This window comes from Hylaeus volcanicus, chromosome 1 (assembly GCF_026283585.1).
Source record: "Hylaeus volcanicus isolate JK05 chromosome 1, UHH_iyHylVolc1.0_haploid, whole genome shotgun sequence".
NCBI lineage: Eukaryota > Metazoa > Arthropoda > Insecta > Hymenoptera > Colletidae > Hylaeus > Hylaeus volcanicus.
This window is the reverse complement of record NC_071976.1, coordinates 31,869,048-31,881,236: the sequence shown is the minus strand read 5'-3', so window position 1 is coordinate 31,881,236 and position 12,189 is coordinate 31,869,048. Positions and strand designations below refer to the sequence as shown.

The 12,189-nt window shown below is 42.6% G+C and overlaps 1 protein-coding gene across 7 annotated transcripts in view; it reads left to right on the top strand.

Moving 5' to 3' along the window:
* The window catches only part of LOC128879913 (serine/threonine-protein kinase MARK2-like), an 80,932-nt gene that overhangs the window by 10,942 nt on the left and 57,801 nt on the right, over positions 1 to 12,189 (top strand). The window contains exon 1 of one of the 7 annotated variants that reach the window (XM_054129560.1): positions 5,443 to 5,591. The exons of 2 other annotated variants lie outside the window; for them this stretch is intronic. The gene's annotated coding sequence lies outside the window, so the exon portion shown is untranslated. Of the gene's footprint in view, positions 1 to 5,442; positions 5,847 to 8,692; positions 9,249 to 11,291; positions 11,996 to 12,189 lie in introns of those variants that run through there. 4 more of the 7 variants (XM_054129588.1, XM_054129570.1, XM_054129579.1 and 1 more) reach the window with 4 other exon arrangements.

Here is a 12,189-nt window from a genome sequence, read left to right as displayed (position 1 = left end):
CACACACACACACACACACACACACACACACACACACACACACACACCACGAGTAATAATAATATCCTCGTCACCAAGAGGATCGCACGAAAAACGGTTAATCTTTCACGTAGTACAAGGGTCTTCGCGAAACCTTCCGTCCGTGTCCCAGAGACGCTATTTTCGCCTCTATTATCGCTCGACGCTCATCCCTCGTTTAAAGGGGGGTGGGGAGGGAGACAGGCGGGGGGAGGTCGTGCATCCTCCGCGAGATACGAGCGAACAACGAAAACAAGCGTTCACTCTTCCCTTGATTAATTCGCCGGCGGGAATATTTTTGGAACGCTCTGTCTTGTGTTATCGGTTGCTCGGAGAACGTCCGCAAGGTTGTTTCACGGTCGATGGAGTTTCTCTCAAAGCATAACGACAGCAAGCAAACTTCCGTGTTTCGAAAAAGACAAGACTCAGCCAGAGCTGATCGGCGTCGACTAGTTTCGCCGCTAAAGGTCTCAAACTTGAGCGCTTGGAGTTTCAATGTCATTTTCTACTATCGATCAAATTCCTAACCGTTTCAATATTGAAATTTTAATTTTTATTAGCAATCTACTTCAGCAGTAAAATGTCCGGACCACGGATTCGTCTTTTTTTCGCTGATCTACACATAAACACGGTTGGACGTATAAGAGAGGTCATCGCGATTCAACCTTCGTCCGACTCGAACTGCCAATGAAACCTGTTTACCTTTCTCTTTCACTCTTATATTCACTTTCTCACGCTTCTCCCGCAAATGCTCGTTTCGTCAGCCTGATGCACGGTTTCTTTCTTACTGACTTTAATCTTTTCGCAAATTAATTTAGTCCGCCGCCTTCGTGCAACGGTTCATTTTAAATCTGCTGCTTTCCCTCTTTCTTTATTGTTTGTGCAACGTCTGAACGTAAGACTGTTTCTGAAATAACATGGTCTCAAGTTTGTTGATTAGAATATTGTTTAGAGGTTATCGAAAACTAGCTAAATGAATCATAATTTCTACTATCGAATGTCATTCGAACAGTAAACAAAAGTTTGTATAAAAATGTTTGCAGTTTCGAAGCGAACAATTTTTCTCTTCGGATTTCTTATGCATGTTCAAATGAAATTTGAGATATTCCAGATGCCGACGTTGAAGGAAACACGCTGTGCAGAGAAAGAAAAATGCGTATGTGCATAAGAATACGAGGTGATACTAAAAATACTGTCGTCAAAGCTAACCTCATTATGTGTACCCTGTTTCAAGAAGTTGCCATGCGCGACACACTTGTCTATAACAGGTTTATTTATATATAAAACCTTTTCTTTAGTTTTCCTTAGCCTCGTGTCGCGAACGAAAGCAGTTCGGAACGTAGAAAATGCTACGTACTCTAGAAACCATTTCCCGTAACTTTGCAAAGAAACTATAGCAAATAATTCGGCGAGATCTACTTTTCAATCACCTTGAATGGCCAAAATGTGCTCGCTTTCATCGAAGAGTTATATTCGTATCCGACGGGTGAAATCGTATCGATTCGTGGTTCAAGAAACTTGGAAAAACAAATTTACCTTTTATTCTCGTAGTTGGTGACGAGTTCCCATTCGGTCACGCTATAAACCACTCTGTCTATATTTAGAATAAAAGCGCCCCTGAAGTGCCATCCACTCAGACAGTTCGAAACGATAAAGGAGATCGATGTAATATTTCCAGTAGCGTTTACCTAGTCGCGAAAGGGATGCGGTTGTGTTTGTTCTAGAAATTGATATTTCTCCGAGCCATGTTGGCAGCATGAGAGGAGTATATTTGCAGCTGTACGGATCAGATCCATTTTCATCACGTTTTTTGGAAAAAATTAGTAAAAATCCAACGTTTCATTTCGTAATAGTTTCAACAGATACACTTATTCGCCATTTTGGTACATTGAAATAGAGATCAAATCGAGAACTTCGAAGGTTCGTACTTTAAGATAACAAAATGACGAATTAATATTTCTATTAGGTTGTCCCGAAACTTTCTTTCGCGTGTTACACTCGATTATTTTATGTTGTCGTGTTTATATAAATAGACAATCTAATTTCATAGATATTCATGTTGTAACAGTAACGGAGCAAAATGAATCGTGCGCAATTCAGTAATGTAACATAAAACATAAACTATTGTGCATGTATTACTTATTAATAAAGTGAAAGAAACTTTTCGGACAACCTAATACTTAAATCAGGATAAATGATGGAATAAAAAGGCACAGAATTAATTTCTACGCCTTGTGATACGATAGGGATCGATATCAAGAGACATACTTTTCGAAAGATGATCGTCGCTCGTTTTGTTTGCCTGATTTTTATTGTCTTTTGTCACCATGACGCGAACGCCACCGATGACGTGCGCCTAGAATTTCGTTGCGTCACTTCTGTTAGAATGTCTATAGCGCTGAAAGTTCGAAGAAAAAAAGTTGACATAGCCGCTGATGCGTCTACAGTTTGGCGTGAGTCATTGGAACACGCTTACGGCAAAACACGACCATAAGGTCATCGATACGAATCGCGTTCCATGGACGTGCAAATTCCTTCCGTGGGTCGTCGCGACGACCCGTTTTTGCAAGCTAGAGAAAAAGTGTGTCTCCCACTTGAAAGGAGATTTTCACGACAAATAAAACGTCACGGGCGTCACGCTTGATCTTCGAACTCGGACAAAAAAAATACCAACGAGGTGAGCAAAATAGTCCGAAGCATAATGGTTCGCAAAGTCGTTCGCCATTCCTGTACTTCTATTGTTCGTGCTGTGTAATGCGTTGTAACATGGAGTACAGAGCTTTTAGCTGTTAGGTATTTAGCTGTTAGGTATTTAGCTGTTCGCGTTCTAGGTTTGGGAGAAAGCGATGAAAAGTGAATACACCGGTTCAATGATGCCCAATTATTATATCCAGATTACATAAATAGAGTAAACGACGGATAGTAAGGGTTACTAAACAACGCAAAATCGAGCAACGTTCTCTTAAAATAAACCTACAACTCGACCCACTTGCTGCTATCAGCCTGTAACTTTTTTTTTTTCATAGAACGCGAGAGCAACGAACGATTTTCCAGTAGAAACGACTGTTCACGCTCTGATTTCTAGTAAGGAGCATTTTTCCAGGCGATAGTTTTCCACGCTAACTTGCCGTCCCGTGCGATTAGCTCCTCGTGGGAAACCGTAAGCCGACCATTAACTAGGTTGATCTTTATGCGCGCAAAGGGAAGGTGTCAAGGATGTGTACACGAACCGGCTCGAGGGTCGATAATTCCGTTCCCTCCGCTATCTCGGCCAATCCACACGCCATCGAGGGAATCGTGCTTTCAAGTGGGCCTGGGCTCACGAATTCATCCTTCCTAGACGTCTGGGAATCCATTTCTTATCGAAACATTCGGAAATTGGATGGCACGAAATTGATCTGCGACTGGGAGTTTGCCCTTTGTCCCCGGACGCTAAGTTAGCGTGGGTGCTGGAGAGTTTCCAATTGCTAGACACTTTTTCTTCGGCCAGATTTCTTTGGAGATGCTCAAAGGTTTCTAGACGCACGATTTGTAGGGATTGTATAAAATCGAGTCTGTTGTATTCGTGTCAATTATTTATTTATTTTTTTTTGATATATACGTGCAGGATATGTTTGTATATCTAACTGTTTTATTATAAATATGTACATGAACAAACTGTACATATGTGTATATTCATCATGAAACATTTATTTGGAAACACCAAACCGATCATTTAGACAAACTTCTACGAGATGGACTGTATGTCAGAAATGATAACCTATTCCTTTTCGTATACATTTATTAGAAATTACAACGTACAAAAAAAAAGAAAGAGGTGATGTCGACGATCATAGTCTAACTGTCCAAAACCATCAGATAAATGTTCTCACAATTAGCGCAGTTACCGAGGCATTTCCATCACAAAGAGCGAGTAAATCAAACACGAAACGGAATAAAACTGAAACATTTGAAGGTCGAACAGGTTTACCTTGACGTTACATTTTTTAGCGTCGAGACTGGTCTCGCGGGATCCTCGTCCATGCGTCTTGCACGATGCACCGGGTCCCAAAGTCAATTAATCTAATGGATGTCCCTCCGCGTCCCCGTCGACTATTATGTCCTCCCTCCCTTTCAACTTGCAAACTTCCACGCGCCGATTCCTGGTATCCTCTTCTCCCTGTCTCGCAAGTTGCGAACTTGTACGATTTCTCGTTTCGTCTCCCTCCCTTACGGGTTGTAAACTGCCCTGTGCGCGACGCCTCGTTTCCCCGTTGCGCAACGAAACGCATCTAGGTGCGTTTAATTTCTATTCAAGCGACGACGCTCGATGCGCGCAGAAATACATCCACGTTCGAACGGTTGACATACGTGAGCGGAGTAAACAGGCGATGGCATAAAGGAGGACCACAGAAGCGCGCACCTAGTAACCTCATCGCGGGTAACGCTCGCGTCCATTAGCGTTCATTGAAATCGTTGGAATGTGGACGCGATCTTCCAGCAAGAGCGTCGAATCGTTACAGATACACGTGACTCGAAATTGACGCCGTTTCGAGCAAACCATCGATCCGGATGTCATTATAGCGAGCGTGTTGGGTATATTGCAGTGAAATCGCACAAATAGTTTAACCTTTAAGTCAGCAATAGGTGAAGGGGTGGAAGAGACATTGGGGGACCCTGTAGATGCTCCTGTGGGTACGGTTTTTGTTTTAGGGAGGATTCGAAGAAATTTTACTTTAGATTACGAGCATTCTCTTAAGCCGGCGACTGACTTGCAACAGAACGTTGTAATGTAACTGCTCGGCACGAATTGTACGGTTCGGCACCAGCGTTACATTACGTGGTCCTTTTTGGAATCACGAATGCTCGCTTCGAACTCTCGGCTGAATTCTCTCTCGATGCTTCCTACTCAATTCAGTGAAAAGTAGACGATCAAAGAGGTTCGTCAAAAAACCAACAACAGACCAGTGGAGCACGCAAGAGCGCGAACCGAGCGCAAGAGCCTGTCCAGACTAAGCGAATGCTCGCGTTACATTACAATGTTCTGTTGCAAGTCAGTCGCCGGCTTTAGGATACTCCTCGATGATTGCAATCTATTATGAAGCCATTTATGCACCTGTACCAATTGGAATAGCATCTGCACAACTCTGAACTGAGCTCTGAAAAACTGAACTCGAAGCAACCTAGGCGCGAGTTTCTCCCAGGCCTCAAGGTCGTAGGTCACTCAGGCCCGCGAAGTGATCGCTCGGGAAGAATTCAGCTTCTACGGGTGCCCGCGAGCGGAGACAGCGACGCCTATATGCGTCGGGGTCGTCGGTGTGCGTGCACACGCGTTCGACGCGGCGCAACGCGTGCGGCGGAGAGAGATGGAGAGCGCGGAGCGAGAGAACGAGGAAGGAGGGTCGGAGAGCGTATCGGCGGTAAGATCCAGTAACGAAAGAGCTCGGCTCGAGCGGAGCTCGCGTGTCCCCGTCGCTCGCGACTGTTCCGCGCTCAGTTAGCACGAGACTCGCGATCGGGCAACACTAGCTCGCCACGACCTGTTCGATCACGATCCGCGGGTCTACGACGATCCCTCGATCCCGTCCGACACGGTAAACGGAGCGGAAAACCACGTGGCAGCGCGACGTCTCACGCATTCCTCGCCCCGTAACCACCCTGGCGGCGATCCGAACCGGTCGAATCGATAAATCGACGTACCCGTGCGAATTTGTGCGAATACTCCCGAGATCCGCGTCTGTGTGCATTGTTCGACGACTAGGGACTTCTGTGAATTCTGTGCGACGAATGGCTGTTGGGACTCTTGGGATGCTGCACGCCTCGAGTAAAGGTGAACGAGCTGGTTCAAGGTATAAACGCTGGCTGTGGAAGGCGAGAATTCGTTTTCGGAACGACGCGGATGGTTCTCTGGATGGGCAATTCGATGTCCGGGAGGAAAGGGTCCGTGGAAAAAGGGAAAGTCGAGAGAAAGCGTATCGTATCGGCCGAGAGATAAATTGTAGGTGCGAGGTGATCGAGGATATGTAGAGACGCGAGAACAAAGGAGATGAAGAAGAGATACAGGGGAATTTAACTTTAGGGGTTTCGAACAAAATCTATTCGCTTTTCAAACATTCTTTTCCAGAGTATAATGTCGAGGAGATTAATTTTTATCAAATAAATTGAATTCTATTTATAATGTTCCTTCGATACGGTTGCAAATCTCGTGCGAAATGCATATTACCGAGCATATAATGGCTTAGTAGACGATAAGACCCGGAATAGAGAGAATTAATTGCGCCGATGGGATTCCAAACCGATCCCTTATTGGCAAACGCAGGGCGGAGCCGCGATAAGGTCGATGCGACGGATAACAGGCTACCCAGACGATACAGAAAGCAGTTAGTAATAAATACTATCGTTTGTAACGTAAGTGGCGTAATAAATACAACGCAGCATTAACGAGATCGATAACAAATACAGTAGAAGGGAAAATAGAATGTAATTTTTGTTGTTCTTGGATGAATCGGAAACTTGTTCGAATAAAGTGTAATTCTATTCTAGTGGGAACAATAGGAACGTGCATATTCATAGGCACAAATATTAGTGTTTTTACTGCCAACATTTAATTCAGAAAAGAAAGTATTTAACGATTCTTTTTAAGCTTTTAAGGTTTTCGTAAAGCTTATGATGTCTGCAATACCAGCTGACGAGCCTGAAGACGATGTTTGATATATTAGGTTGTCCCAAAAGTTTCTTTCGTTTTATTAAGAAGTAATACATGCACAATATTTTATGTCTAATGTTACATTATTGAATTGTGTACGATTCAATTTGCTCCATTACTGTCACAACATCAATATCTAAGAAATTAGATTGTTTATTTATATAGACACTGTCACACAAAATAATCGAGTGCAAATTACGAAAGAAACTTTCGAGACAATTTAATACTATTTGGTCGTGGGAATGATTCACTACTGTATTTATTGCCGTTCTCAGTACCGTGCAGGTCGCACATGCGGATACTGATTGCTCTTCTTTTGAAGAACTGACAAAATGTATTTCTGAGTGGTCTGTTAAAAAAATATATTCCTGAGTCTCTTCGCGAATCCACGATAATTTTTATACTCGTGTTTTCGTTTCAATCTTTGCACTTTGCCGACGCTCGTATCGCATCGATCGGATGTATTATTAAAGCTGCCATCTAAGCATCAAAGTCGAACATCGTTGATCGATAAACTTATTTATTTTAACCAACAGCATTTTCAATTTTGTGTAACGATCCAAAGTCTATCCTCATTTCGACGGATAGTAGATCCAACAGAAACAAGAAATCAATTTGCAACTATAAGTGTTCGCGTGAATACATATTCTACCGATGAGGTCAGCATGATCTAGCCTAGGCGTAAACAGCTGTGGTTTGAACAATGGGAAACATTTGTTTTTCTTTCTGACACGTTTCGATGGATTTTGCCTAGCGTAAGTGGGCTGGGAATTCTTCCATTCGAAATTTCCCGTGGAAAATTGTTTATAAAATATAGGGAAAATATTGGTCGACAGGTCTTAAACTTTCCAGAGATTAATTCTCCTCCTCGGCTTTTTCTTCGGACGTCTAAACGAAATTCTGAATACGTTTCGCGTGGATAAGTTACGTCCACTATGGTTCTCCTATTGCACTCTGGCTTACCGTGGGCAACATTTACGCCCCTATTCGCGACACTAGCAGCTTTATCAATTGCACTGGCAGCTAGTGTCGCAAACGAGGAGGCGAGGCGACGCGTGACAAGAGTAACGATAGGTGACATTGCGTGGACGGCTGGTGTACGCGTGTTGGCCGTCACTTTTTAATACTTTGCCAACCGCACATGTGAAGCTTCTTTCGATTCACATCCAGTTCCATAAATATTCGTACCTTCTATGTCTATTGAAAAATCCATCGTTTAATTTCGACAAATTTCTTGAATAGATACAGAGGTCACGGATACTTTTACGACCAACTGTATTTACATAGGATTTCTGTCTCATATCAAGAAATTATTTAGAAATATTTTTCGTAAATGCAAGTAGCCAATTTTACGATCTGTGCTTTATCGCGGTTCAAAGGGGACTAAACAAACGGTTACGAAAGACCAGCAGCATTCGCTGTCTTAAATATGCACGCATATTCTTTGATAATCGACACTTATCTAGCGTCTATTCAGGCATCAATGTTATCTTCGATTTTTGGTTGCATAGAATTACTATAAACACGTCTATCGCCGTATGATACGCAATAGAACGTGACTCCGGGAGATCGCTTGACAACGTGTTAATTTTCGTCCCGTCCAAGCAACAGGTTTGCTCGACGACCATAAAGTGTATATTCGTCAGTCGCGAGTGTCAACATTTTCGCAGCTATATCGATTTCAGAGAAAAGGGAAACAACATGTTATTTCCTTTTCTTCCATGCGAAAGTTAGACCACTCCTAGTTTTTTTTTTCTTCTAAGTAAGCCCAAGCAACGGTCTTCCAGTCAACAACCTCTTCCGAGAATTTCGGCCGTCTTTCGTGCACGACGAACGATGGAAATATTTTGGGTTCGCCAGATATCAAGAATCATGCGACTCTCGAGTCGTGTTGATAATTATGTCAGAACATATTTCGGTAACGATAACGGATTCTTAATATGCCTACAAATTCCACCACGGCCAACGGAACCACTGATCGCGCCTATCTACAAATATTTACAGTGTTCTTTAATTCGCGTCGCGTATAAATTTTAGCAAAAACAAAGGATCAAACGAGCTTTGGGTACACGGTAGACTTATCGTTGATTTGTTTTCCTTTCATCGTGCTACCCGAGCCGGGCGCTTACTCGCGTAGAAGCAACGATGGTTGAATTACACAGCGATCGTATGAACGGTAGGCGGTGAAATATCGAGTAATAGTCGAGCCTCGTGACTGAAACGCGCATAGTCGCCACGCAATAGTTCGCTATATAGTCTAAGGTTACGTGCCTGTCCGCGGATCGGAGTACTGGCCTAATTCGTTTAACTTAACGACATTAGGAAGTCGCGCGCGCGGAATCACCACTGTCGCATCGTTTCTGGCGAAGTGCGTCCGCGACATGGTTCGCGTCGTTGCTCCTAAGAAAGTGATGGTGTCGAGTGTCTCTCCCGTGTCCACAATTCGTTCTTTTCTAGTCGAGAAAATCGTTTTGGACCCAGAGATCAGTTCCCGACTGAAAATTGGAATCATAGTTCGTCGTTGGTTAATCCGTTGGAAAATAGTGTGCGTTGGGTAAATTATAACACGCTTATGAGTTAGTACGGTACTTTAGCGCGAGTGTAGATATCATTAAACAGGATCTTAATAACAGTAATCATTTTCACGAGGAAATAATTTGTCGAATTGTCGAAGGAAAAGTTTCGCACAGCAGCTAGGAATTTCCCAATTCTTTTTTGCTCGCGTCACCGACAGATGCTTATCTACGTTCCGACGTACTTTTCAAACAGCCATAAAGGATATCCGGTAAAACGACATAGCTAGTGAATTCCAGAGAAAGAAAACGGACGAATGGTTCCGTCGCGAACGGGAACGAACGATCGACGCGATTGCGATAGATTCTTCTTTCCGTCGGCTGTAGTCGCGCAACGAATCGGTCCACGAAAAATTTGGTCTCGCGTCGTTCGTATAGATTCTTCATTGAACCGAACGTTAAGCGTTGTTTCCATAGTCGATCGCAATCGATGACAGGTGGTTTGCTAAGTGGTTTCACCTTTCTTTTCGCTACGTAAAATCTCTTGTTAATCGTGGAGATGGGCTTCGATCAATCCGTTACGTAATCTTTGATAGAAAAACGGCTAAGTAATATGGATAAAGCATGGTTTGCCGGATTATCGCCTCCTCAATCTTACGTCATAGATCGATGCTGCTAGGTCAATCGGTTTTTCCACCGTCGATCGCAACTTCTCGAAACAAAAGAAAATTGTCGAGCGGCGAAATTAATAATTGAAATTTATGATAATTCGTTGGATGGACAATAGAAATGACATATGAATTTGCGTAGTGTGTACTCCAGTACGTGTGTACTATCTCGACATTAGAAATATGGCCACGTGCATTTGAATAATTCTGATAAGTTATTTTTGCACTCTGTTTTATTACGTAAGCTCTTCCATTTGCTCGCAATATTTTTGTATTTCTGAAAATGATTCTGAAAGTAGTTCCATCAAGGACCTTGTAATTAATTGAATCAAGAATATCGTAATTCAAGTTGAAAAAAAATACTTACTTCGCATTAACTCGAATGACATTGGCCATCGATAGCGCGTGTCTAACCTTCGGTTAATTGCGTTTGTAGAAAGCTCGAGCATCGGCTGTAGTCCGTGGCCGTCGAAATAACAGAAAAATACTTAGTTTTACGCGAGTTTCTCAACTCAAATAAAATAAAACTACATAAAGAAAACTCGTTTGTATCGATGTCTATACTTTCAATTCCACTGTGTATACAGACGGGTCGTCGCGGTCGTTAAAGCGGATTATCTAAACATAATCGTAACCGCGATGATCGTACGGGGCTTACTCGTTGAATAACATCATCATTCCGAACACAGCTGGGTTACGAGAGGTCTAAAGCTCGGTCATATAGCGTCATAGTGTCTTCTTATCGTTATACTTCGTCTTCCCGTGGTTCAGTGGTTGGCAGCATTTTTATTGGAACAATAAATGACGCGCGGAATCAACGTTGAGCAATTCATTCTTGACGTTCGTTCGATCGAACGGACAGATTGTCTTGATTTTGTATTTTGTTCGTTGCGAAACAGCGAGTACTAGATCATTTATTCTTCCATTTGCTGTGCTTCTTTGGAAGTGTGAATTAATTGAATTAATATTGTCTATTCTCTCATCACGTCTGTCGAGTAAATAAAATTTAATTAACACGTTGGTCGCCACGTCACCCAGAAATGGGTGACAGGACTTTTTGTTAAGGAACTAAAAAAATTAATTCCAAAGGTGAGGCAATAGCGAAAATGAATCCGGATAGGATTCGATAAAGCGACGTTAAAAAATTCTATACTACAACGAATGTTAACTTACCTAATCTTCGATAGTCTCGAGACATAATTTTCACTTTGTAACATTTTCACGAGTTTCAACTTGGCAGCCAACGTGTTAAAATGATAAATACCTCCCAAAAATGAAGAAGGGAAGGAACAACTCTTAACGTTCGGTATTCAAAATTACAATGTTTATTCAGTCTGTAACGGTGAAATCCGTCTGTTAAATCTTTCATTCGTTACTCGAGATGGTCCTCTGGATAAGAATTTCATCGAGTTCGATGTCATAGAGGCATTTGACCTTTAGATTCTGGGGAATCGAAACGTGCCTTCCGACGGCTGCCGAAAATAAGAATTGCGAATACACGCGCCTGGCACTTTCGCGGAAACGCTCGCGGAGTACGTCGACCTGGAATTATTCCACTGGTGATTACGTATTGTCGGTCGTCTTCCACAGCGCGACGATAAGAATTCAGACTGGCGGCGCACAGTTACCGTCGGAGCTCTGAATACGTCGAATCGTCGGAGTAAAAGGAAATAGGTCGATGCGCGCGCGCGCTCGCAGTTTTCACTTTGTCGACTTGGAAATTTCCCTTATCTCTGATATCTCCGTATAATTGCTATCGAGATATTATTTTATTTATACGCTGGATTGGATTATCACGGTGACGATAATTTTCCATCGACAGATTTAAAAGCAGCGTTTAAAGCAGAATTTTATTGACGATATTATCTTTCAATCTGGCCGCGCGAGATAAGCACGAATTCTTCGGTGTCTTAACGATACCAGCAGTCAGTGTCAAGGTTATCAAAAGTTGAAACGTTTCCTAGACTGTGTCGAGGCTTTCGAAACTTTCAAGACCTCTGAAACATTCAACACTGTCAAAATATCGAAGGCTTATAAACTGTTCCACACTTTTCGAGGCTATTTTAATCTCAAGGCAGTCTTGAAGTGGCTCCAACTTCCATATACCCGAGGTACTCGAAACTCTGCAATTTACACGCTTTCAGTTTATTGATAACGACAGTACTTTAATTGCTATTCTTAGTAAAACTCGATAAAATCGTAAATTAACAATTAGTCGCGGTAAGAGCGAGAGTTTCAGGCGCGAGTCCAACTTGAAAGCTACAGTCTTTGAAGACACGCATTGTCAGGTCCGAAAGGGGGTTAT